Genomic DNA, 22,535 nt, shown 5'->3' with positions numbered 1-22,535 from the left:
TGAGCAGAAAGATTGTCCATGATCAATTCATAATAGCCAATAGCCAATGTGTTAGCACATTCTGATCACGGACCGCCTGCCCAAGTTACAGAGGTATGTTTGCTTTAGAAATGACTTTGTGAAGGGATGCCTGGGTGGCTCAGTTAAGCGTCCGACTTCAGCTCAGATCACGATCTCATGGTTCATGAGTTCGAGCCCCGCATCAGGCTCTGTGCTGACAGCTCAGAGCCTGGAGCCTGCTTCAGCTTCTGTGTCTCCCTCTTTCTCTGCCCTTCTCCCACTCCCACTCTGTCTCTATCTCAAAAAATAAACATTAAAAAAATAAGAAAGAAAGAAATGACTTGTGAGTCCTCAGGATGGAAGTCAATGTAAGTGATCAATGACAGATTTGAACCAAGATCTATGTCATGTTATAGCATAATTTGATAGATTGTTCTAGCAGTCTATCAGTTTTGAAGAGGTACATTTAAGGATCACACACACACACACACACACTATACGATTGTATTATTGGCCTAGGGAAATAGACCCATTAAGAAAGTGCAGCTTCTGCGGCTGTGGTCAGTGCTGCTGCACCACAGAGAGATTACAGGCTGAGGACTTTGGTTTTTAATAAAATTTATAGTAGTTTTTTTTTAATTTATAACATCTTTATTGAGATATAATTCACATATCATACAACCACCCCCCTTTTTTTAGAGATAGTGCCTGAGAGAGCAAGGGAGGGGCAGAGAGAGAGGGAGAGAAAGAATCCCAATCTTCATGCTGTTATCGCAGAGCTGGATGTGGGGCCCCATCCCATGAACTGTGAGATCATAACCTAAGCTGAAGTCAAGAGTCAGACCCCACCACCCAGCCCCCCTAATTCACCCATTTGAAGCATACAATTCAATGGGTTTTAGCATCTTCAGAGAGTCGTACAACCCTCACCACAAATCAATTTTAGAACATTCTTGGTCACTCTGTAGAGAAACCTCGTACCCACTAGGAGTCACTTCCATTTACCTCCACTCACCCAGCCCTACGCTACCACTGATCGACTTCCTGTTTCACAGATTTGCCTGTTGCAGACGTTCGATATCAAAGGAATCATACAATATGTGACCTTTGTGTCTGACTTCTTTCACTGAACATGATGTTTTCAGGCTTCATCGGTGTTATAACACGTATTAGTACTACGTTGTACGGATATACTAAATTTTGTTGATATGTTCATTAGTTGATGATATATGGGTGGCTTCCACTTTGAGGCTATTATGCATGATACTGCTGTGAGCATTTGGGCACAAATTTTTGTGTGGATGCATGATTTCTTTTCTCTCGGGTACATACCCAGGCGTGGAATTGCTGGATCATACGGTAACTCTGTTTAACCTTTCAAGGAACTGCCAGACTGTTTTCTCAAAAGGCTTAGCAAAGGAAAGTTTTACAGTGTTTTTGTTTCTGCCATCTCTTTGGATTTATGACTCTGAGAAGCATACCTTGTATGATAGCTTTGTCTAATTCTTTGCTCTAGAAGAGTTTCACAGAAGGATTGATGAGGGGCTCAGATTTTACATGATGAAATGTCCGTGGGCTCTTGCTGTTTTTGTTGGCAATGGCTTTGTTGTGCCAGCGTGCATTCCAGGATCATTTCATTCGAAGGCATGTCTGGATATTTGAAGTTCCAATCAACTGGTTGGTTGGTTGTAACTGGTTGTTTGTCAAAGTTTGCCGACTTGTTTCCTGAACACCGTGACTTTAGCTGCTGAATTATTAATATCTATTGATTGCGTTCTATAGTAATCACTGAACTAGGACAGATGACTTTAAGGCCTCTATGTAAATAAAACAGGACAACATCATGTGTAACCAAGGGTTTTTCAAGAGCCTCTTGAGAATGGAAAGCACTCTGGCCAAATAGCCTTCAGATAATGTTGTTAAGAAAAGAATTGACTTGGGGCGCCTGGGTGGCGCAGTCGGTTAAGCGTCCGACTTCAGCCAGGTCACGATCTCGCGGTCCGTGAGTTCGAGCCCCGCGTGGGGCTCTGGGCTGATGGCTCGGAGCCTGGAGCCTGCTTCCGATTCTGTGTCTCCCTCTCTCTCTGCCCCTCCCCCGTTCATGCTCTGTCTCTCTCTGTCCCCCCAAAAAAAAAAAAAAAAAAAAAGTTGAAAAAACAGAAAAGAATTGACTAGAAATGGTAAGAGGGAGCAGCCGACAGAAGTCACTTCCATTAGCGAACCAAGAACCTAATTAATCTGGAAGAGAAACTAGCAATTGCCTAGTCCGGTGATGGGCAGCCCAAAACCCAAAATCTAACTTCAGAGTGAAAGATTAAAAAGCTGCCTCTGGAGCAAAGAGAAAAAGCAGAAACCCATAAATACAGAGAACAAGCTGGTGGTTGGCAGAGGGGAGGCCGTGGAGGGGTGGGTAAAATGGGTGAAGGGGAGGTGGGAGGTACACTCTTCCAGTTACAGACCGAATAAGTCAGGGGATGAAAGGTATAGCATAAGAAATATCGTCAGTGTTATTATAATAGTGTTCTATGGTGGGGCGCCTGGGTGGCTCAGTTAAGCAGCCAACTGTTGATTTCAGCTCAGGTCATGACCTCACAGTCATGGGATCGAGCCCAGGGTGGGGCTGGGCTCTGTGCTGACAGTGCAGAGCCTGTTTGAGATTCTCCCTCTCCCTCTGCCCTTCCGCCCCCTCAAAATAAATAAATAAACTTAAAAAAAAATAGTGTTATATGTTGACAGATGGCAGCTACACTTGTGGTGAGCATAGCATAACATAGAGACTTGTGGACTCACTCTGCTGTGTCAACTATACCTCAATAAAAAATTGAGGTGCCTGGGTGGCTCAGTGGGTTAAACATCCAACTTCCGTTCAGGTCATGATCTCGTGGTTGGTGAGTTCGAGCCCCGTGTCGGGCTCTGTGCTGACAGCTCAGAGCCTGGAGCCTGCCTCAGATTCTGTCTCCCTCTCGCTCTCTCGCTCTCTCTCTCTCTCTCTGCCCCTCCCCCAAACTGTCTCTCTCTCTCTCTCTAAAAAACATAAATATTAAAATAATAATAATATAGATTTAAAAAATAAAAGAAAGAAAGAAAAAGAAAAGAAAAAGCTGCCTCTGGGCTGCTGCTTCTTCATAAAAAAGAAAAATGTCTAAGGGCACCTGGGTGGCTCAGTCAGTTAAGTGTCCGACTTCAGTTCAGGTCATGATCTCACTGTTCATGAGTTCAAGTCCCACATCTGGCTGCCCTACTGTCAGCCCAGAACCTGCTCTGGATCCTCTATCCCCTCTCTCTGCCCCATCCCCATTCTTTCTTTTTACCTCTCTCTCTCTCTCTCTCTCTCTCTCTCTCTCAAAAATAAACATTAAAAATTAAAAACAAAAAAAAAATAGTCTATAAATATTTTTATTTTTCCTGAATGGGGCCTTTTTTTTAAATTGCTCACTATTAATCCTTTTCAAAAATTTTTTTCATTTCCTAGATCCAGAAATGAAGGCCTAGAGAGGTAAAATAGCTCCTCTAAGTTATATAAGCAACCTGTCCTCAGGTCTCCTGATTCTTAGCAGACAGCAGTCTCCCCTTCGCCTGCCTCCTGCCTTTCCTTGGGCTGCTGTGTCAAATGCAGCTGTTGAAACAGAAGTGAACAGCATAAATAAACAGCAGAGCCAGCTCACTGGAACCTGAACCAGGGTTGTCAAGCAAATGAAAGCCACAGCTACAATAACTGTGCTCAACGTGGCCTGTTCTTAATTATGTTATGCACGCCTCTCTGCCTTTGCTCTCAAACATCTTTCCAGGGCAGAAGTGTAACTATGGCAAGAACTATGAAGATTTAGGTTTTTGTTTTGTTTTGTCTCGTCTTGTTTTGTGGTTTTTTTTTTTTGTTTTTTTTTTGTAGCAGGAGGGTGGTTTTCCAGCCAGCACATTTTTGATATTTTTCTTTCTTCTCGCCTCCATCTTTTGCTTTCCGCATCGCACGGTCATTGCCTTCAGACCAGCTGGTAGCACTCCTCTGGTTTCGGCTCCAACACAGGACTGGGAATTCAAATCCTTTGTTAGCTGCGTTACTTTCTACCCAGAAGCAAAAAGAAGAAAATCTAACTCCTTCCCCTCCATGCTGCACTGCTTGGACTCCTTGACTGGGGCATGCTGTCAGAATTCCATCTTCCCCACTAACCTCCTCCTTAACTTCAGCCTATTGGCAATGCTGTCACTGACCCCTGCCTGATCACTCTTGTGACAAACGCAAATGAGCCTTTTGAGAGAGGTAATTTGGCCTAATTGATTTAATAGCCCAAGTAGCATAAATCAATTTTTTTTATTTTGGTTATGTCTTTAGACTGCCAGGGCTCCCCTTACCCATCCACATCCCCCTCCCCCCCAATACAATGACAGCAAGGGAACGACAATGGCATCATCACTCCCTAAAAACTGCACCGAAACCACCATGGACACCAAACCTCCAAAGGGTTTCCTTGTCTTGGGAGCTTTGAGTGAGGCTCCCTCTCTCCTGACAGGTATCAGCGTTGATTCAGAAAAAGCTGACGCGAGCGGCCCATCTTTGATCTCGGTCTCCAAGCTTTGCCAACGGACCCACTCTGTACAGTGGCCGCCAAACTATTATCTCCAGAACTATGCTCTCTCTCCTTTTCTACCTACAGTGTCCTGCACAGGCACAAAATATGCTTCCAAGAACTTCCAAAGGGTAAATGACCCCAAACATTATGATTGTCAGACTGGTGAGTTAATTCCTCAAGGTGGGGGATGGCTGAACTTAACCCATTTTAAGAAAAATGAAAGACCTTGGGGCACCTGGGTGGCTCAGTTGGTTGAGCATCCAACTTCAGCTCAGGGCATGATCTCACAGTTTGTGGGTTCGAGCCCCGCGTGGGCTCTGTGCTGACAGCTCGGAGCCTGGAGCCTGCTTCGGATTCTGTGTCTCCTCTCTCTCTGCCCCATCCCCCCTCATGCTCTGTCTCTCTCTGTCTTAGAAATAAATAAAACATTTAAAAATTTTTTTAAAAAAAGAAAGAAGGTGCTGGAGAAGAGTTCAACGAGGGGAAGAGCCTCCCTCAAATTTTACTTGGGGCTAAGCCTCCTGGGAAATGACGGGCAGAGAACATGAAGCTGGAATATTCCATTGCTTCACAAATAGTTGATAATCCTGTGCTATTGCCCCAATACCATTATTTCCACACAAAATATCTCATCAACCAAAACCGATGGTTCTCAACGAGGAGTGATTTTGCCTCCCAGATGATATTTGCCATATCTGGAGACATTTTTTGGTCGTCATAATTGGAAGAATTGCTAGTGATATCTAGCAGGCAGAGCCCAGGCAGGATGCTAATCATCCTACAAGACACAGCCCCCCACAACAAAGAATTATTCTCCCCCAAACGTTCACAGTGCCAGCACTGAGAATCCCTATAACAGACCAAAGAGAGGAGGAGAATCAATCACGGTTTACTTGAAAGAATTTTCTCCAGCAAATGGTTTTCAACTCAGCACCGGAGTACTGCTTTGCGAAGGGGCTGTTGTGCCAAGCAGCCCCTCCTCCAGTCCTGTCTCAAGTGGGAGATTTCTCGTGCTCAATTCTTTTTTTTTTTTTTTAACATTTATTTATTTTTGAAAGAGGGAGAGAGAGAAGACAGAGTACAAGCAGGGGAGGGTCAGAGAGAGAGGGAGAGACAGAATCCGAAGCAGGCTCCAGGCTCGGAGCTGTCAGCCCAGAGCCCGATGTGGGGACCGACGTGGGGCTCAAACTCACATGACATGAGACCGTGACCTGAGCTGAAGTCGGACGCTTAACCCAGTGAGCCACCCAGGCGCCCCTATCGTACTCAATTCTAACATCTTTCCCTCCGACAAGGTCAACTGGTTAAAGTAACTAGAGTCGTTGTATCTGGGTGCCTGGAAGTAAAACCGTTCTTGACTCCAGGCTTTTTGCAGAGACCCTGAAGCTGAACGTGTTCTACGTATCCACAAACGTGGCCATCATTAAATACAGGATAAAGGTATAGATGGATTGGGAGTTTTAGCCAAAGAGGATGAGATGAGTGAGGTCTGACAGGGAGCCACCTAATATAAGACTTTAGTAGACAAACCGCACTCACCCGAAAAGGCTCTGGATGTATTTAACATTGTTGTCAAATCACCAGGGAGAGGAATCAGTAAAACAAAACACATTCTTAGATGGGCAAACAAAGAACGTAGTTAAGACAAACTGCATAACTCTGGTGCTTAATTCCTCAGAGTTCGGGCTTGATTTATTTAAAGAAGGCAGAAGAGATGCTTCTTTGATGTCTCATTGCTACAAAACTCAGTGTCCGTTACTATTGCTACAACCTCCTGTTATGTTTTTTTTTTTTAATTTAAAAAAGTTGTTTAATGTTTATTTAGTTTTGAGAGAGAGAGAGAGAGAGACAGAGCGCGAGCAGCGGAGGGGCAGAGAGAGAGGGAGACGCAGAATCCGAAGCAGGCTCCAGGCTCCGAGCTGTCAGCACAGAGCCTGACGCGGAACTCGAACTCACAAGCTGTGAGATCATGACCTGAGCCGAAGTCAGATGCTTCACCCAGGCGCCCCTTAAATTTTGTTAATTGCTGATGAAAACAATCCTAATTGGATTGTGTCTCGCTGTACAAATGCAGATTGAGAAAGGAAAAAATTCAATCCCAGGCCAAATAGCCTTCTGAGGATGATGTTAAGAATCCACTAGAAAAACTGATTTTAAATGATATGTAAACTTTAAGAATAGTCCATTCCAGTGAATATGCTTCCTTGCTTTCTAGCGGTTAAATATTAACTCATATTCAAGATAAATTATTTGAAAAAAAAAACACACTGAACCTGCCACAAATACTTATTCATCTCCTTCCTGTTTTGTACAGATCCTTGATTTCATGTCCTCTTAGCTTCTTGATGTGATTGTCCAGTTTCCTACTCTGAATTCTCTGCATTCCCAGGTTTTTTTAAAAAGAAATGTCAGAGACACCAGGTGGCTCAGTCGGTTAAGCGTCTGACTTCAGCTCAGGTCACATGACCTCACTGTTCGCGAGTTTGAACCCCCGTGTGGGCTCTCTGCTGCGTGTGCACAGCCTGCTTCAGATCCTCTGCCTCCCTCTCTCTCCTCCCCTCCCCCTCACACTCTCTCTCTCAAAATGAATAAACATTAAAAAAAAAAAAAAAGTGCTAGTCTGCTGTAGACCTGACACTGTAATAGGAACTAAAGAATCGGTGTTATTTTTTTGTAAATGTTCCTTTGGCCTCTCTGATTTATTCTGGCTTCTGAAATCGAATTTCTTCCTCTCTCCCCACGAAAAAATCGGTCCTTGCCACTGGCTGCTTACTGGTGAGCCCTCGGCATGATCTGAGGACTGATCTACCAGGGGACAGTGGACAGATTCCAAACAGGATTTTATACCCAGCATGTCTTTTTCATACGCCCAGCTCTCCAGTCCTTCTTAGGTGTCTCTAGATTGTAAAGAGCCGTGATGCCAGAGCGTGGCATGCCTCTGCACATAACGATGCAGGCTTTTTGCTACCAGACAAAACCTATTGCCTGATTTAGATTATAACCGTCTACTCTACATGCTCACATAACTGTTGAAGGCTCAAAACGGTCAGCCCCCAGCATGTCCCGCAACAGATATTGCGATTCACACGCAACTTTACAGAAGAGGTATCCAACTCACCTCTAAACTACATTCTTCCTTCCTCAAAACTCACGTCCGGATTTTTTGGCACAACACTCATTTTGCATAGTTATAAACTTTCCATTTGGTGTTCTTTGTCACTGAAAATAATTAAGTCTACACATTCCCTAGAGCCAGCAGAGACCGCATTCCTGTCATTTAAAATCATTCACTGGCGTCCCCTTATGTCCCTATACCATACTTTGCTCAGCCATTTCCTTATTTGGCATTTGGGTTATTTGGATTATAAATAGCAGCACAGGAACATCTTTGCACAAATTACATTTTTTCCCTTTTGGGTTATTTCCTTGGGGTATATTCCCAAAACTGGTATTACTGGGTCAAAGGTTTGAAAAGTTTCGTAGCTCTTGTTACCCACTGCCAGAATATTCTCTAGGCAGATTGTGGTATATTGGAGCACTTCAACTGTTTCACCGGGTTTCCCACGATATACGATAAGAGTAACTCGCATTGAACTTCTCATAATCTTCAGTGAAGGAGGGAGTTCTAAATTCCAAAACTAAACAGCCAAGACAGCAGCACTCTTTCTGTAGCCAGAGATGAGCTCTTTTAGGCTACCTTGGTCAAACGCACGCCACGAGGGCTGGGCGACATATCTGTATTCCAGGCAGAATAGAAAAGGAGCCCCAGGTTCTTCTGTGAAGTCCCGTCAGCTCCTATCTGAAACTGAGTAGTTTTCTGGAGAATTTAAAGCCGGCATGGGACAGGTGATGAAGAAGATTTGGTGAGGAGGGTGGGGAGAGAGGTAGAAAATAAAAAGAAGGGACGTGCTCTCCTGTCACCGTTGCCTTTGTGGTGATGGCACCAGCACTGAGAGAAATAAGCTGGTTCTGAGACTTGGAAACTCAGATTATTTACCCACTGAAAGTGACTTCTAAGAATTGTGATGCTTCGGGACCGTGGTAGCCTCCGTTTTAGAATCAAAACCAAACAAACAAAAAATAACCCACTGAGTCATTCTTGCCATCTGGTTCCTTGAGCTAATAATAGTGCCGATAATGATGGTGACCATGCACCAAGTACTTACTACGCGCCTATCACTTTTCTAAAGGCTTTGCATATATCACCCATTTCATCCCCCCAACTGCCACTACTATTCCCACTTTACAGATGAGAAAACGGAATCAGAAAGCTAAGAAACTTCCCCGAAGTCACAGAGCTAGTGAATGTCTGAGCCAGACTCAAACCCTGACAATTGACCACCGTACCTTGTGCTCTGACCACTGCACCGCACTGCCTCCGGTGTGGCAATAGAAAGATGGCTCAGAGATGATTAAATGATGCACTAGGAGGGGCGCCTGGGTGGCTCAGTCAGTTGGGCATCCAACTCTAGGTTTCGGCTCAGGTCATGATCTGGCAGGTTTGTGAGTTCGAGCCCCGCATCAGGCTCATGCTGGCGGTGCAGCGTCTGCTTGGGATTCTCTCTCTCTCCCTCCCCTTCAAAATAAATAAATAAATAAACTTAAAAAAATTTTTAGGGGAGCCTGAGTGGCTCAGTCGGTTAAGCATCCGACTTTGGCTCAGGTCATGATCTCTCGGTTCATGGGTTCGAGCCTCTTGTCAGGCCCCGTGCTGAGAGCTCAGAACCTGGAGCCTGCTCCAGATTCTGTGTCTCCCTCTCTCTCTCTCTCTTTCTCTCTCTCTCTCAACCCCTCCCCAGCTCACACTGTCTCTCTCTCTCAAAAATAAGAAAACATTAATAAAAAAAATTTTTTTAATTTAATGATGAACTAGGATATTCAATTTTATGTTCTTTTAAAAACCTCTGAATATGTAGGGGCACCTGGCTAGCTCAGTCAGTAGAACATGTGACTCTTAATTTCAGGGTTGTGAGTTCAAGCCCCATGTTGGGCTTAAAGTCTGCTTTAAAAAAATAAAGTAATAATTAAAAAACACTTCTGAACATTTAAAATTATTTCTGCTTCCTGTCTACTCATCTAAATTGAAACAATTCAAACATGTCTTCTTTCAATTTAAACTCTATGTGTCTATAATGATCAAATATGATTTTTAAATGCCTAAGAAAGACTGAATGGAAATGTACCAAAATGTCTACAGTGACTATCTTTAGGTGGTGGAATCCTGGGTATTTTTTTCTTCTTTCCACATTTCTATTTTTTCTTAATTCTTCTATAATAAGCATGTGGTATCTTTTTTCTTATTCTGTATTTATTTTAAAAATCCAAATCAAAATGAAGTGCAATGAACCTCTATATACTTCATCTGAATCATCAACTATTCACATTTTGCCATATTTGCCTTATCACTCTCTCTCACTGCATATATGTACATATTCTTATTTTTTGATAAGTCATTTAAAGATAATTTGCAAACATTGTGACTCCTTTACTGCTTCATGTATATCCCAAGAACAAGACCCTTCTCTTACATAACAGAACACGTGTTGTTTTTTTAATCCAAAAAAACCCTCAGTTTAAGAAAAACAAATAATTAACAGTAAATTAAGGCAAACTAAATATTTTCTGTTTCATTACCATGCACTGCAGATTAAATGGCCTTTACTTGCTCACTGAAGCTCCCTTGCCCTGTCTAATCCTTGTCCACATGCCCAGCTATACCCAATCTCTGCTAGGAAACTTTCCAGAACACTCTTGACTCCTTGACATTGTTGAGCCTCAGTTTCCTGTCACTGTTATGAGTGTCTTACTATCAATGTATGTACTTCCTTCCTTCTCTGAAAGCCAACAAGTTGTTTATTTATCACAACACTTAGACTAGTTTCAAGTTAATACATTTATTACTATAATGGAAATTTTTTTAGGTTTATTTTGAGATGATGAGGGACAGAGGGAGAGAGAAAGTCCCAAGCAGTCTCTCTTCTGTCCGCACAGAGCCCGACACAGAGCGCATCCCATGACCATAAGATCATGACCTGAGCCAAAATCAAGAGCCAGGTGTTCAACTGACCGAGCCACTCAGACGCCCCACTGTAATGGAAATTTTAGAACCCTAAAGGTTTTTAATTATTTTTTTAAATAAAATCTCTTATAATTACCACTTAGGTAAGGAGCGTCCCTCTTTCAATTTAATAATTTCTCAACTAAAATAATGTATTCATTTAACTAGTACTTATTGAGGATCTACTATATCCTAGGCATTGATGGAATTAAAGTAGCTAGCACTTTGGAGCAATTAATATGTCCCAAGGACTTCACCTGGATACCTGAGTTAATCCTCACCACTAACTCCATTCCCATTTTCCAGATGGGCAAACTGAGAAGTTGCCCAAGGTTGCGCAGCTAGCCAGAATTCCGACCCAAGCAATCTGCCTCTGTCCAGAACCCATGCTCACAGGCACCAGGTAATACTGCTGGGGGCGTCTTAGGGGAGGCTCATTTGTGGGGTCAGCAAGAACACCGGCACTTGTAAGATAGCAGGGATGCCTTAGATGGGATTGGTTGTGGTCGAGGGAGAAACCCAAAAGGCAGTTCCATTTTCCCTGCTTCTGGTCTCGAGCAGTCAAAATAGAGAACAGCAAGGAAAGTATGCCTCTGTGTGGGTAGTTATTTCCACAAAAACTGACAATGGAGCCTTGGCCTCATTTAACTCGGCTTCCAGGATATTCTTGGTGTTTCTACTCCTTCTAGCCACTCCTCCCGTCTCCTTTGCCGGCTTGTTCATCCTCCTTCACCTTGGCTTTCAACAACGTCTCAAGGACTCAGGCTCTGTGTCAAGTCTCTTTTCCCTGACGTCCTATCCAAGGTTTAAACTACTGTCTGCTCTGTGTATTTCTGTTTGCCCTTTTGCCTCCTGCTCTGGGCTCTGAAGGCAGCCCTGGATGGACTGCATCAGGCTCCCCTTCCCTAGGCTTCCATTTGGGTTTCGTATGAGAGATACAAACAAGGGATGAGATGGAGAGTGAGGCCAGAGTGTTGATTCCTGAGGGGTCACTGAGCTATGACGGCGTCCCTTATGGAAGTCCACAGCTACTGTCAGGGCACCATGTAGCTCTCATTCTGGTTTCCAGTAAAACCTCAGGCCTGGGGAGTAGTGGGAATGCCCCCCACCCTGTCTGCTGGCCCCAGGATGCTGCACCCATTTTAATCGATCTCCTTCCCCCTTACCCACACTTTTATTAACAACACCCTTCTTACACTCTCCTCAAAGTATCCAGTTAGAGGATGGCCTCTGTTTCCTGCAGGGGCCTCTGCCTAACCCCTAGTCACTGCCAAACTAATATCCCCGACCCAGACCAATCTCCACTGTTTTCCAGAGCCAAATCCCTTTGAACCACACCTGAGTTCCGGTTAATGAGGTGACTTTTGGAAAGCACCTAAGGATAGGTTGCCCGGGGAACGAACCACGTGATCAGTGGGTTGGAACCTGCCTCTACCCCTGTGACCTCCGGGAAGGGAAGAGGAACTAGAGGTTGAATCACCTGCCAGTGGCCAATGATTTAATAAATCGTGCCCGCGTCATGAATTCTCCATAAAACCTCAAAAGGACGGGGTTTGGGAGCTTCTGGGCTGGTGAACCCGTGGAGATGTGGGGAGAGTGGCACCCAGAGGAGGCAGGAAGCTCCCCACCCTTCCCCCATACCATGCCCCCTGTGTCTCTTCCATCCGGCTGCTCCTGAATTATATCTTTTTTATAATCAACCAGTAATTTAGTAAGTGACATATTTCTCTGAGCTCTGTGAGCCGCTCTAGCAGATTAGTCCAACCCAAGGAGGGAGTCGTTGGAACCTCTGACCTATAGAACCATAGCCAGTCTCTCAGAAGCGCAAGTGACAAGGACACGTGGGTGGCTCAGTCGGCTGAGCGTCCAGCTCTCCATTTTGGCTCAGGCGGTGATCCCAGGGCCGTGGGATGAACTCCATCACAGAGCCTGCTTGGGATTCTCTCTTTCTCCCTCTGCCCCCTGCTTGCACTCTCTTTCTCACACTCTCTCTCTCCCTCTAAAAATTAAAAAAGAAAAAAAAGAAAGAGGGGCACCTGGGTGGCGCAGTTGGTTGAGCGTCCGACTTCAGCCAGGTCACGATCTCGCAGTCTGGGAGTTCGAGCCTCGCGTCGGGCTCTGGGCTGATGGCTCAGAGCCTGGAGCCTGTTTCCGATTCTGTGTCTCCCTCTCTCTCTGCCCCTCCCCCGTTCATGCTCTGTCTCTCTCTGTCCCAAAAATAAATAAATAAATAAATAAATAAACGTTGAAAAAGAAAGAGAGAAAGAAAGAAAGGAACACAGGTGACAACCTGGGCTTGCAAATGGCATCTGAAGGGATGAGGTGGGGGTGGGTCTTGTATGACTGAACCCTCACTCTGTGGGCTCCGACACCACCTCCAGGTAGACAGTGTCAGAATTGAATTGAGTTGTAGGACACCCAGCCTGTTAGGGGATTGCTTGTAGGATGTGTGGACCCTCTCTCCACACACTGGAACTGTGTCCACAACCCAAATAGCGAGGAGTAGGGACAACTACTAAAGGGTGTGCGAATTCTATGAGGGGGCGTGATAAAAATGTTCTAAAATTGATCATAGTGATTATTCAACTCTGTGGATATACTAAAAAATCAATGAATAGTACCCTTTATTTATTTTTGTAATGTTTATTTATCTTGTGAGAGAGAGTGAGAGCAGGGGAGGAGCAGAGAGGGAGGGAGAGAGAGAATCCCACAAGCAGGCTCCGGTCGGCACAGAGCCTGACGTCGGGCTCAAACTCACAAACCCTGAGATCCTAACCTGAGCCAAAATCAAGAGTCAGATGCTTAACCGACTGAGCCACCCAGGCACTCCCAAATAGTACACATTTTTTAATATAAGTTTTTATTTATTTATTTTGAGAGAGACAGAGAGAGACTGTGCGCTGGGGAGCGGCAGAGAGAGTGGGAGAGAGAGAATCCCAAGCAGGCCCCATGCTGTCAGTGCAGAACCCAATGCGGGGATCGAACTCACAAACCTTGAGATCAGGACCTGAGCTGAAGTCAGATGCCCAACTGACTGAGCCACCCAGGCACTCCCAAATAGTATACTTTAAATGGATGAATTTTGGGGCACCTGGGTGGCTCTGTCAGTTAAACATCCAGCTTCGACTCAGTTCATGATCTCACGGTTCGTGAGTTCTAGCCCCACGTTGGGCTCTGTGCTGACAGCTCGGAGCCTGGGCCCTGCTTTGGATTCTGTGTCTCCCTCACTCTCTGCCCCTGCCCCACTCACGTGTTGTCTGTCTGTCTCTCTCTCAAAAAATAAACAAACATTAAAAAAATTTAATGGATGAATTTTATGGCATGTGAATTATATCTCGATAAAGCTCTAACAAAAAAAATAAATAAATAACAAAAATCTTTGTATGACCTCCATGAGCCGGCTTGATCTGCCACCTCACCTGGCTCCTTGTACGACAGCCTAGCTTCTCCATGTGCCACCTTGGCCTCCTCTGGACTTGTGCTCAGACCTCTTCTCAGAACTCTCTCCCCACGTCACTTGGTAGATCCCTCGGCACTCCATATCACTTTCTTGAGGAAGCCTCCTTGCCCGCCCACCCCCGGCCCAGATCGAGAGTCCTTGCTGGGTCCAATGACAGCTCCCCCTTCACCTTGCTCTCCAGCAAGTGTCAGTTAGTGATTATCTGAGCCATGTCTGTCTTCCCCACTAGACTCTAAGCCCCACGAAGGCAGCTCCGCACCTGCTTTGATCACCACTGTGCGTGACCTCAGGGTCTAAGGCAGAAGGAGACCTCAGTAAGGCTTTGCTGAATAACATTGAACAATATACAGCTATTTGCTGAAGAGTTGGAAAACCAGCTAACAAATTATAGATGCAAGTAGCTTAGTGTTCCACAAATGACTCAATAAAAAGATTCTTAGGCACTCCCAACGCAAAATTAGAAAGAGGTTGAAAACCCAAAGGACAAGGCAGACTTATGCAGAATAGAAACACTGGCCTCTTCCCAGAAGTTGACTCCCGTAGGCAGGGAATAAACTCTCTCAGCCACTGATTCTAGGAAGACGTGACTAAGTCTTGGTTCTGTTTTGAAAGATAGAGACTGACCCTCCAAGGTTCTAGGATAAGAGAGATAGTGGGAACTGAATCTTACTTCAACCCCACGGGCTTTCAACGTAAGATATGTGCTTTTAGTCGGTGGTCACAGACCTCGTGGTGGCTCGACCAGCTATTATCCCATTGCCTCGGCCCCCATGACTCCAGTTCCCTGTCACCTCTACAATGCTCTGGACATCATGAAAGCAGAGAAAACACACACAAAACACCGCAGTGATAACAGAACTCGTTATCATACAAGTAAATATTAATACCATGATGTCAACTTTCATATGCACTATCGCTAAATATACTTTTCTTACTTTCCTGAATTCCCTTTCCAGGGTTGTTTGACACTCTCCCAGGTAAGAGCGATTTTTTATTCTTATATCTCTGCAGAGTTACAGTAATCTTCAGAACCAAGAGAAAAAATAATAATGTCTCTGAGAAGCCAAGGTTCAGTTTCTGCATTGTAAACCACTTGAATTTGGACCAGTGTATGGACATAGTCATACTTTCCAAACCGAGCTCCTGTTTTCCATTTAAGATTGACTAGATGCATCAATAAGATTTTAAAAATTCATTCCTTGGGGGGGGCGCCTGGGTGGCTCAATGGGTTGAGTGTGTGTCTGACTCTTGATTTTGGCTCAGGTCATGATCTCATGGTTTGTGAGTTCTAGCCCTGAGTCAGACTCTGCCCTGAGAGCAAGAGCCTGCTTGGGATCCTCTCTCTCCCTCTCTTTCTCTCTCTCTCAAAATAAATAAATAAAGTTAAAAAAAATTTTTTAACTTAAAAATTCATCCCTTGGAAGTTGGTATCGCTCACCAAAATAGTGCTTTCTACTAATCTTGTTTGCTTAGCCAAATCCCACTGTCTTATCATTCAGATACGTAATATTGACTGGGTCTGCAACAATTATTAAAAATAGACCTTATCAGGGGTGCTTGGGTGGCTCAGTCAGTTAAGCGTCGGACTTCAGCTCAGGTCATGATCTCATAGTTCGTGAGCTCGAGCCCCGTGTGGGGCTCTGTGCTGACAGCTCAGAGCCTGGAGCCTGCTTCGGATTCTGTGTCTCTCTCTTTCTCTGCTCTTCCCCCACTCGCACTCTGTCGCTCTCTCTCTCAAAAATAAATAAACATGAAAAAAAAATTTTAATGGACTTTATCATATATCATTATGATAAACAGTGAGCTCTGGGGGTTTTATCATTTCTCTTTAGAATATTTGGGTAATTCTTCATCTTGGAAAAATTTGGGGTTGATCGGCTGTGAGGTGCCTCCCCGCATATTTTCTGTCTGTTTATTGTGTGTGACCACCAGTCTTGATCAATCTTTGCGGTTCTTGTACAATTTCTACCTTTTTCTAGAACTGGTTGTCTCACAATAATTTGTTTTACACTTTCCTAATTGCACAGTAAAAAACATATAAACTCCTTATATTTTTAATCCATATTTATTGACCCTCCTTTATTGATGAAAATTAACATATCTTGGTATATTTACTCTTTTCATAAATCATATATCAACTTTTTTGCTTTGAGGTCTTTCACACACTTCTTTTAGTTAATTTAGTAATTTCATAATTACTTTTCCGGTTTTTTAAGTCTGTTTATTTATTTTGAGAGAAAGAGAGTGTAGGGGAGGGGGGAGAGGGACCAAGAGAGAGGGAGAGAGAGAATCCCAAGCAGGCTCCACACTGTCAGCACGGAGCCCAACTCAGGGCTTGAACTCACGAACAGTGAGATCATTATTACCTGAGTGGAAATCAAGAGTCAGATGCTCAATCGACTGAGCCACCCAGGCACTCCAATTCCTTTTCCCTTTTTAGCGTCAAAATTGTGGCAGTTTGGTCAGTGGCTTCCATACACTTCCACCATGACTGGTCTGCAATCCTTGTTTCACAGTCCCATTCTCAAGTCTCCTTGCTCCAGGAGCAGAATCATCCTCTGATGAGTCAATTCCTTGTAGTGAGAGTCAGGAGTTAGCACAAGTGCTGCTGTTGATGGGCCACGGTCAGGGTCAGAACCAGAAAAACAAAAACAAAACGAATAAAACAAACCAACAAAAAGAGCCAGAAAAACACATTTTTGTTAAAGGTCATGAGGTCACAGTGGTGTCTCCCATCAAATGTACCTTTTTTTCCCCAATATAAAATCTTAACTTATCGTCTCCACAATACTTCTGCTTCACGTTTTAGTCCTTCACCAATAATGCCATCACATTGCCTTCTCTTGTATTACTCACATGCCCTGCCAGCCGCCATTATTGAGCCGCCTTTGTTGACCATAATATCCGTTGATTTGGTCTCCTTGTTGCTGTGGACCAACCTGTCCTCGCTCCATAAACATCAGAAAACACAAACTTCCAAGTGCGCACACACACATGCTGACCAGAGCCAGAATTCCTATGTATATTATTCCAGGCAGCCTTCTGACAGCTAGATACCCTTTAAGACAATGACTCTGGAGTCCAATCATAACTGAGAGAGTTTCAGGGAACGTTCAGTTTTTGTTGTTACTGTTTGGCTAAGCTGTCCCTTGGGAAGCTGGCATTTATTCTCACCAGATATTTCAATTTGATTTTTTAACATTCTTGGTTTTTCTTTTCTTTATTTCTTTTTTATTTGTTTAATGTTTATTTCTGAGAGAGACACACACAGAGTGTGAGTGGGGGAGGGGCCGAGAGAGAGGGAGACACAGAATCCGAAGCAGGCTCCAGGCTCCGAGCTGTCAGCACGGAGCCCGACGTGAGGCTCAAACTCACGTACAGTGAGCTCATGACCTGAGCCAAAGTCAGACGCTTCACCAACGAGCCACCCAGGGGCTCCCTAACTTTCTTGCTTTTTCTGATTTGAAAAGGATCACACAAAGGCATGATAAAGAAGACTGTTTCCTTTCAGAAGTGCTGGGAATCGCTGAAACGTACAAAGATGAAAATGACAATCACTTCACTCACCACCCAGAAATAACTCCTGCTAACATGCTGAAATAGGAAGTGTTGACTGTAAGGAAAGGAACCCACATGTACCTGAAAGAGCTGTAGAACCTCAGGCAAATATTTCATCCGAGATTTCTTACGGTTTCTCTAAAAGGTTCAAAAAAGGGAAGAAATATTAAGAGATATAGTTGGGCCACCCTGCTCTTTTTTTTTATCCCCGACCTTAAGAGTCATAATGAAAAGTCTTCAATGATGGTATAATTCTGACTTAAAAGTATGTATTTATGGGGCGCCTGTCTGGCTCAGCTGGCATAGCAGGAGACTCTTGATCTCTGGGTTGTGAGTTCCAGCAATATGTTGGGTGCAGAGATTACTTAAAAATAAAATCTTCGGGGTGCCTGGGCGGCTCAGTTGGTTAAGGGTCCGACTCTTGGTTTTGGCCCGGGTCACAATCTCATGAGTTGTGGGATAGAGCTCCGCGATGGGCCTCACAATGGTCTCCTCGCCTGACAACTGGGAACTTACTTGGGGTTCTCTCTCTCTCTCTCAAAATAAAGAAATAAACATTTAAAAATAATAAATAGACAGACAGACAGATAGATAGATAAATAAATGAGTTGTAATGAAAAGTCATCAATGATGGTATAATTCTAAATTTTTTTAATTTTATTTTTTTAGTTTACACCCAAATTAGCTAGCGTATAGTGCAACAATTCTAATTTTTTTTTTAATGTTTATTCTAGAGAGAGAGAGAGAGAGAGAGACAGAGTGTGAGTGGAGGAAAAGCAGAGAGAGGGAGACACAGAATCCAAAGCAGGCTCCAGGCTCCAAGCTGTCAGCACAGAGGCCAACGTGGGGCTCAAACCCATGAACTTCGAGATCATGACCTGGGCCGAAGTTAGACGCTTAACCGGCTGAGCCACCCAGGCACACCATACATACTTTTATTTATTTATTTAAAAAAATTTGTTTACATTTATTTATTTTTTGAGAGACATAGAGAGACAGAACACAAGCAGGGGAGGAGGAGAGAGACAGGCGGAGACACAGAATCGGATGCAGACTCCAGGCTCCGAGCTGTCACCACAGAGCCTGAGGCGGGGCTCGAACCCACAAACCGTGAGATCCTGACCTGAGCCAAAGTCGGACGCTTAACCGACTGAACCACCCAGGTGCCCCATACTTTTAAATCAGAATTATACCATCATTGCGGCACCTGGGTGGCTCAGTCAGGTAAGCGTCCGACTTCAGTTCAGGTCATGATCTCTGAGTTCATGGGTTCGAGCCCCACGTCGGGCTCTGTGCTGACAGCTCAGAACATGGAGCCCGCTTCGGATTCTGTGTCTCCCTCTCTCTGTCCCTAACCCACTTGCATTCTGTCTCTGTCTCTCTCAAAAATAAATAAACATTTTTTTAAAAAGTATGTGTTTATGAGAAAATGTCATTCTTTACAGTCAAAATGGTAGGATAAAAACTGTGGGGTCCAAAGGTCTCAGGCTTTCCCTAATTTTTTTCTCTTTTGTTTACCATACTTTGGGTTTTTATTAACACAATTAACTAATGAGAAACATTTCTTTCAAGGTAAACTTAGTCAACTGTCCCATAAAAATCAGAAGACTTCTCTGATCTCTAACTGGATAATCAAAACCTATTTTTTAATTAAAAAAAAAAAAGTTTAAGATCCACACCTACTTTTAGGTTCGTTTGCTGAGAGAAAAGCCTAGAGGAACGTAGGACTGTCAGCAGGTAAACCGGGCAGAATAGACAGGGGGCTGTGCAGAGCTCCCAGGCACCCACTCAGCTACCGTTGCCTCCCCCCGCCACCCCCCCACCCCACCCCCAGACCGCCCCCCAGCAGCGCCATAGCTGTAGCCGCCAGTGGGCACCACCCTCCAGCCCTGGTCTCTCTCTCCCTCACCCCCACATCCAGTGGGTCAGGAAATCCCTATGGCTCCACCTTCAAGTTTATCCGGAACCCATTTGTATTCTAGCCTTAGCCTCCTTCCAGACTCCCCTGCTTCCCACCAGGCCTCCTACAGTCTTCTCTCAACACAACAGTCCCAGTGTCCCAGTTTCTTTTAAAAAAGAAAGTCAGACCCCCGCCGTTGTGCTTTAAACACTACGGGGGGTGGGGTGTCTCTCAGAGTAGGAGCTGCGCTCCTCTCAGGAGACACACAGGCCGCTATCTCTCTGAGCCCCTCTCCTTCCACTCCGGCCCCTCCTCCGGCCATCCCAGCTCCTGCTCCCTGGAGCAGGCCACACATGCAGCAGACTCAGGGGTAGGCACCAGGGGCTCCCCCTGCCCACCCCTCAAGCTAGGCCCTCCAATACCTGCTTACCAGACGCCCTCCCCTCTGTCAAGTCTTTGCCTGACTCTCAGCTTCTCAACGAGGCCCTCATGACCACCCTATTTAAAACATCCTCTCCCCCTCTGACCCTCTGCGTTCCCAGTCCTCCTTCTCTCCTACTTTATCTTTCGCTTTCCCGTGTTGATCAGATTTATGGTTTGTTGTGTGTCTGCATCACTAAAATATAAGCTGTACCAGGGCAGGAATTGTTCTGTTCACTGATGTGTTCCAGGCGCCTAGAATTGTGCCTGGCACATGGTAGGCACTTGGTAAAAATTCGTTGACGTTGATCAGTTCTCATGCCATAGCAATGGGTAAATGATTTGAATTCGTCAGCTAAAAATACCCTACAGGGACGCCGGGGTGGCTCAGTCGGTTGAGCATCTGACTCTCCATTTCGGCTCAGGTCATGACCCCACGGTTTGGGAGTTCAAGCCCCACATCCTCTGCACTGACAGTGCAGAACCTTCTTGCGATTCTCTCTCTCCCTCTCTCTCTCCCCTCCCCTGCTTGTGCTCTTTCTCTCTCAAAATAAATAAATAAACTTAAAAACATTGTTTTTTCATGTTTATTTATTTTTGAGAGAGACAGAGCGCAAGCAGGGTAGGGGCAGAGAGAGAGAGGGAGACCCAGAATCCAAAACAGGCTCCAGGCTCTAAGCTGTCAGCACAGAGCCCACCGCAGGGCTTGAACCCACAAACCGTGAGATTATGACCTGAGCTAAAGTCGGTGGCTTAACCGACTGAGCCACCCAGGCGCCCCAGAAATTTAAAAAAAAAACACCCTATAAAACTATCTTTTACAAGGCAGCCAAAAAAAATAACAAAGCACATCATGGGGAATCGATTATGGCTGGCAACTATTATAAATCCGAAATGACTGTACGCATAATTAGAGTACCGGTCATCCCTCTGCCCTGCCACCCACGCCCTGAATTACCTGACCAAAGGCGGCCTGGCCTTGTCCACATGAAAAACGCTGCTCCTTCTGCTTTGTCAGGTCTCAAGTTCATTTTAGAGTTAACAGCCTGCTTTATTTCAGATAGTGGCTTTCTTGAACAGTGCGTCTTTTTATTTTTTGCAAGTTTCTAATCAGCTCTTGGAGGATTTCAATGTTCGTTGTCTTGTGACCCAGCTGTTACTCGAAATGTCTGTACCTGAAGTTCTTAGTCAGTTTCCGCTTCTCACACCCTCGGTTTTCCTCTCTCTTGAATTCTTCTGCTTTGCTGGAGTTTCTCCAACATGTCAAAGCAACTCAAATGTTATTTGTTTGTTCCAGAAAGGGAGCACAGGCAGTAACCTTTCTGCGTCCTTCTCTGTCTGCCCGTGTCCCTCTTTGGTTCACGTCTAGAGTGTTGTCAAGTTTACATTCCAGGTGACTGCTGATGCCACAGAGGCCAGTCTTGGCCTCCACAACTTCCTTCATCGCTTGCTCAAGCTCCCTGTGCATCCCCCTCTCCCTGGCCCTCCCAGTGGCTGTGAAACTGGATAGAAACAGCTAAAGCCAGCTTTCTGAGATAGACGTTCTCTATGCTTGGAGGAAGTAGTGAGCAAATTCAGTGTGTGTCCATCCGATTATATTATGAACTCATCGGTATGTCTTGCCATCAAAGCCTACTGTGAAGAATTTTATAAAAACAAATCACCTACTGACTTGTCACTGGAGAACATCTAGGTTCTTATAAAGCAAGTTTGCCTAGAGCAAAAGATAAGTGAAATAGCCAGAAATATGGAGCATTGCTGCTTTCTATCAACGATCCAGAGGTAAAGGGGCTGTAGGAAGTCAAGAAGCGGGAAAAACTGATGCAGAGTTTCAGGATAAGGGAGAAAAATTGAGAGACAACCTGGAGGTAGCATTCAAGCCTCAGCTTAAAAGGAAATGAAAAAAGAGGGGCGCATGGGTGGCTCAGTCTGCTAAGCGTCCAACTCTGGATTTCAGCTCAGGTCATGATCTCATGGTTCATGGGTTCAAGCCCCCCCCGCCCGCCCTGTCGAACTCCATGCTGATGGTGTGGAGCCTGCTTGGGATTCTCTCTTTCCCCCTTCCCCTTTCCCTGCCCCTCCCATGTGCTCACTTGCTCTCTCAGTCTCCAAAATAAAATAAAATAATCTTTCATTTAAAAAATGAAATGAAAAAAGAAAAGAAAAAGTCGTCTGTTGTCTTGTAGCCATTGATAGAATCGATACAAGGAATTCCGTGGGAGTCTTGGAAAATGGAAATAATGAATACCGTTTTCTGAATTAAGTTAGGACTTAGCAGTATTCAAAATCTCTGGTCTTGGGGACGTACATGCATAAAATACCAAGCATTTATTTAATCAGAGAAGGGTTAAAACTCTCAAAAACACAAACAACAAATCATTTCCGGAAGGTCACACCTCATCTCTTGATTCCTTGTTTGCATTTGGGGAAATGTCCGATAACCCCACATTCCATGGACAAGGTCTTCAGAGCAACAGGGGAACAAGATGATTAGAAACCCTCTTTCGGGGGGCTCAGTTAAGCATCGACTTCGGCTTAGGTCATGATATCACGGTTTGTGGGTTTGAGCCC

At 44.7% G+C, this 22,535-nt stretch overlaps 1 long non-coding RNA gene across 2 annotated transcripts in view; it reads right to left on the bottom strand.

The window, feature by feature from the left end:
- Positions 1 to 21,111, bottom strand: part of LOC125158546 (uncharacterized) — a 40,772-nt gene extending 19,661 nt beyond the window's left edge. Inside the window, exons 1-3 of one of the 2 annotated variants that reach the window (XR_007149437.1) lie at positions 20,923 to 21,111; positions 17,726 to 17,782; positions 16,602 to 16,694 (exon numbers count right to left, since the gene is read on the bottom strand). This is a non-coding gene — a long non-coding RNA (uncharacterized LOC125158546). Of the gene's footprint in view, positions 1 to 16,601; positions 16,695 to 17,725; positions 17,783 to 20,922 lie in introns of those variants that run through there. The other variant, XR_007149436.1, reaches the window with a different exon arrangement.
- Positions 21,112 to 22,535: the final 1,424 nt, after the last annotated feature.

This window comes from Prionailurus viverrinus, unplaced genomic scaffold (genome assembly GCF_022837055.1).
Source record: "Prionailurus viverrinus isolate Anna unplaced genomic scaffold, UM_Priviv_1.0 scaffold_35, whole genome shotgun sequence".
Taxonomy (NCBI): domain Eukaryota; kingdom Metazoa; phylum Chordata; class Mammalia; order Carnivora; family Felidae; genus Prionailurus; species Prionailurus viverrinus.
This window is presented reverse-complemented; position numbering and strand designations above follow the sequence as displayed.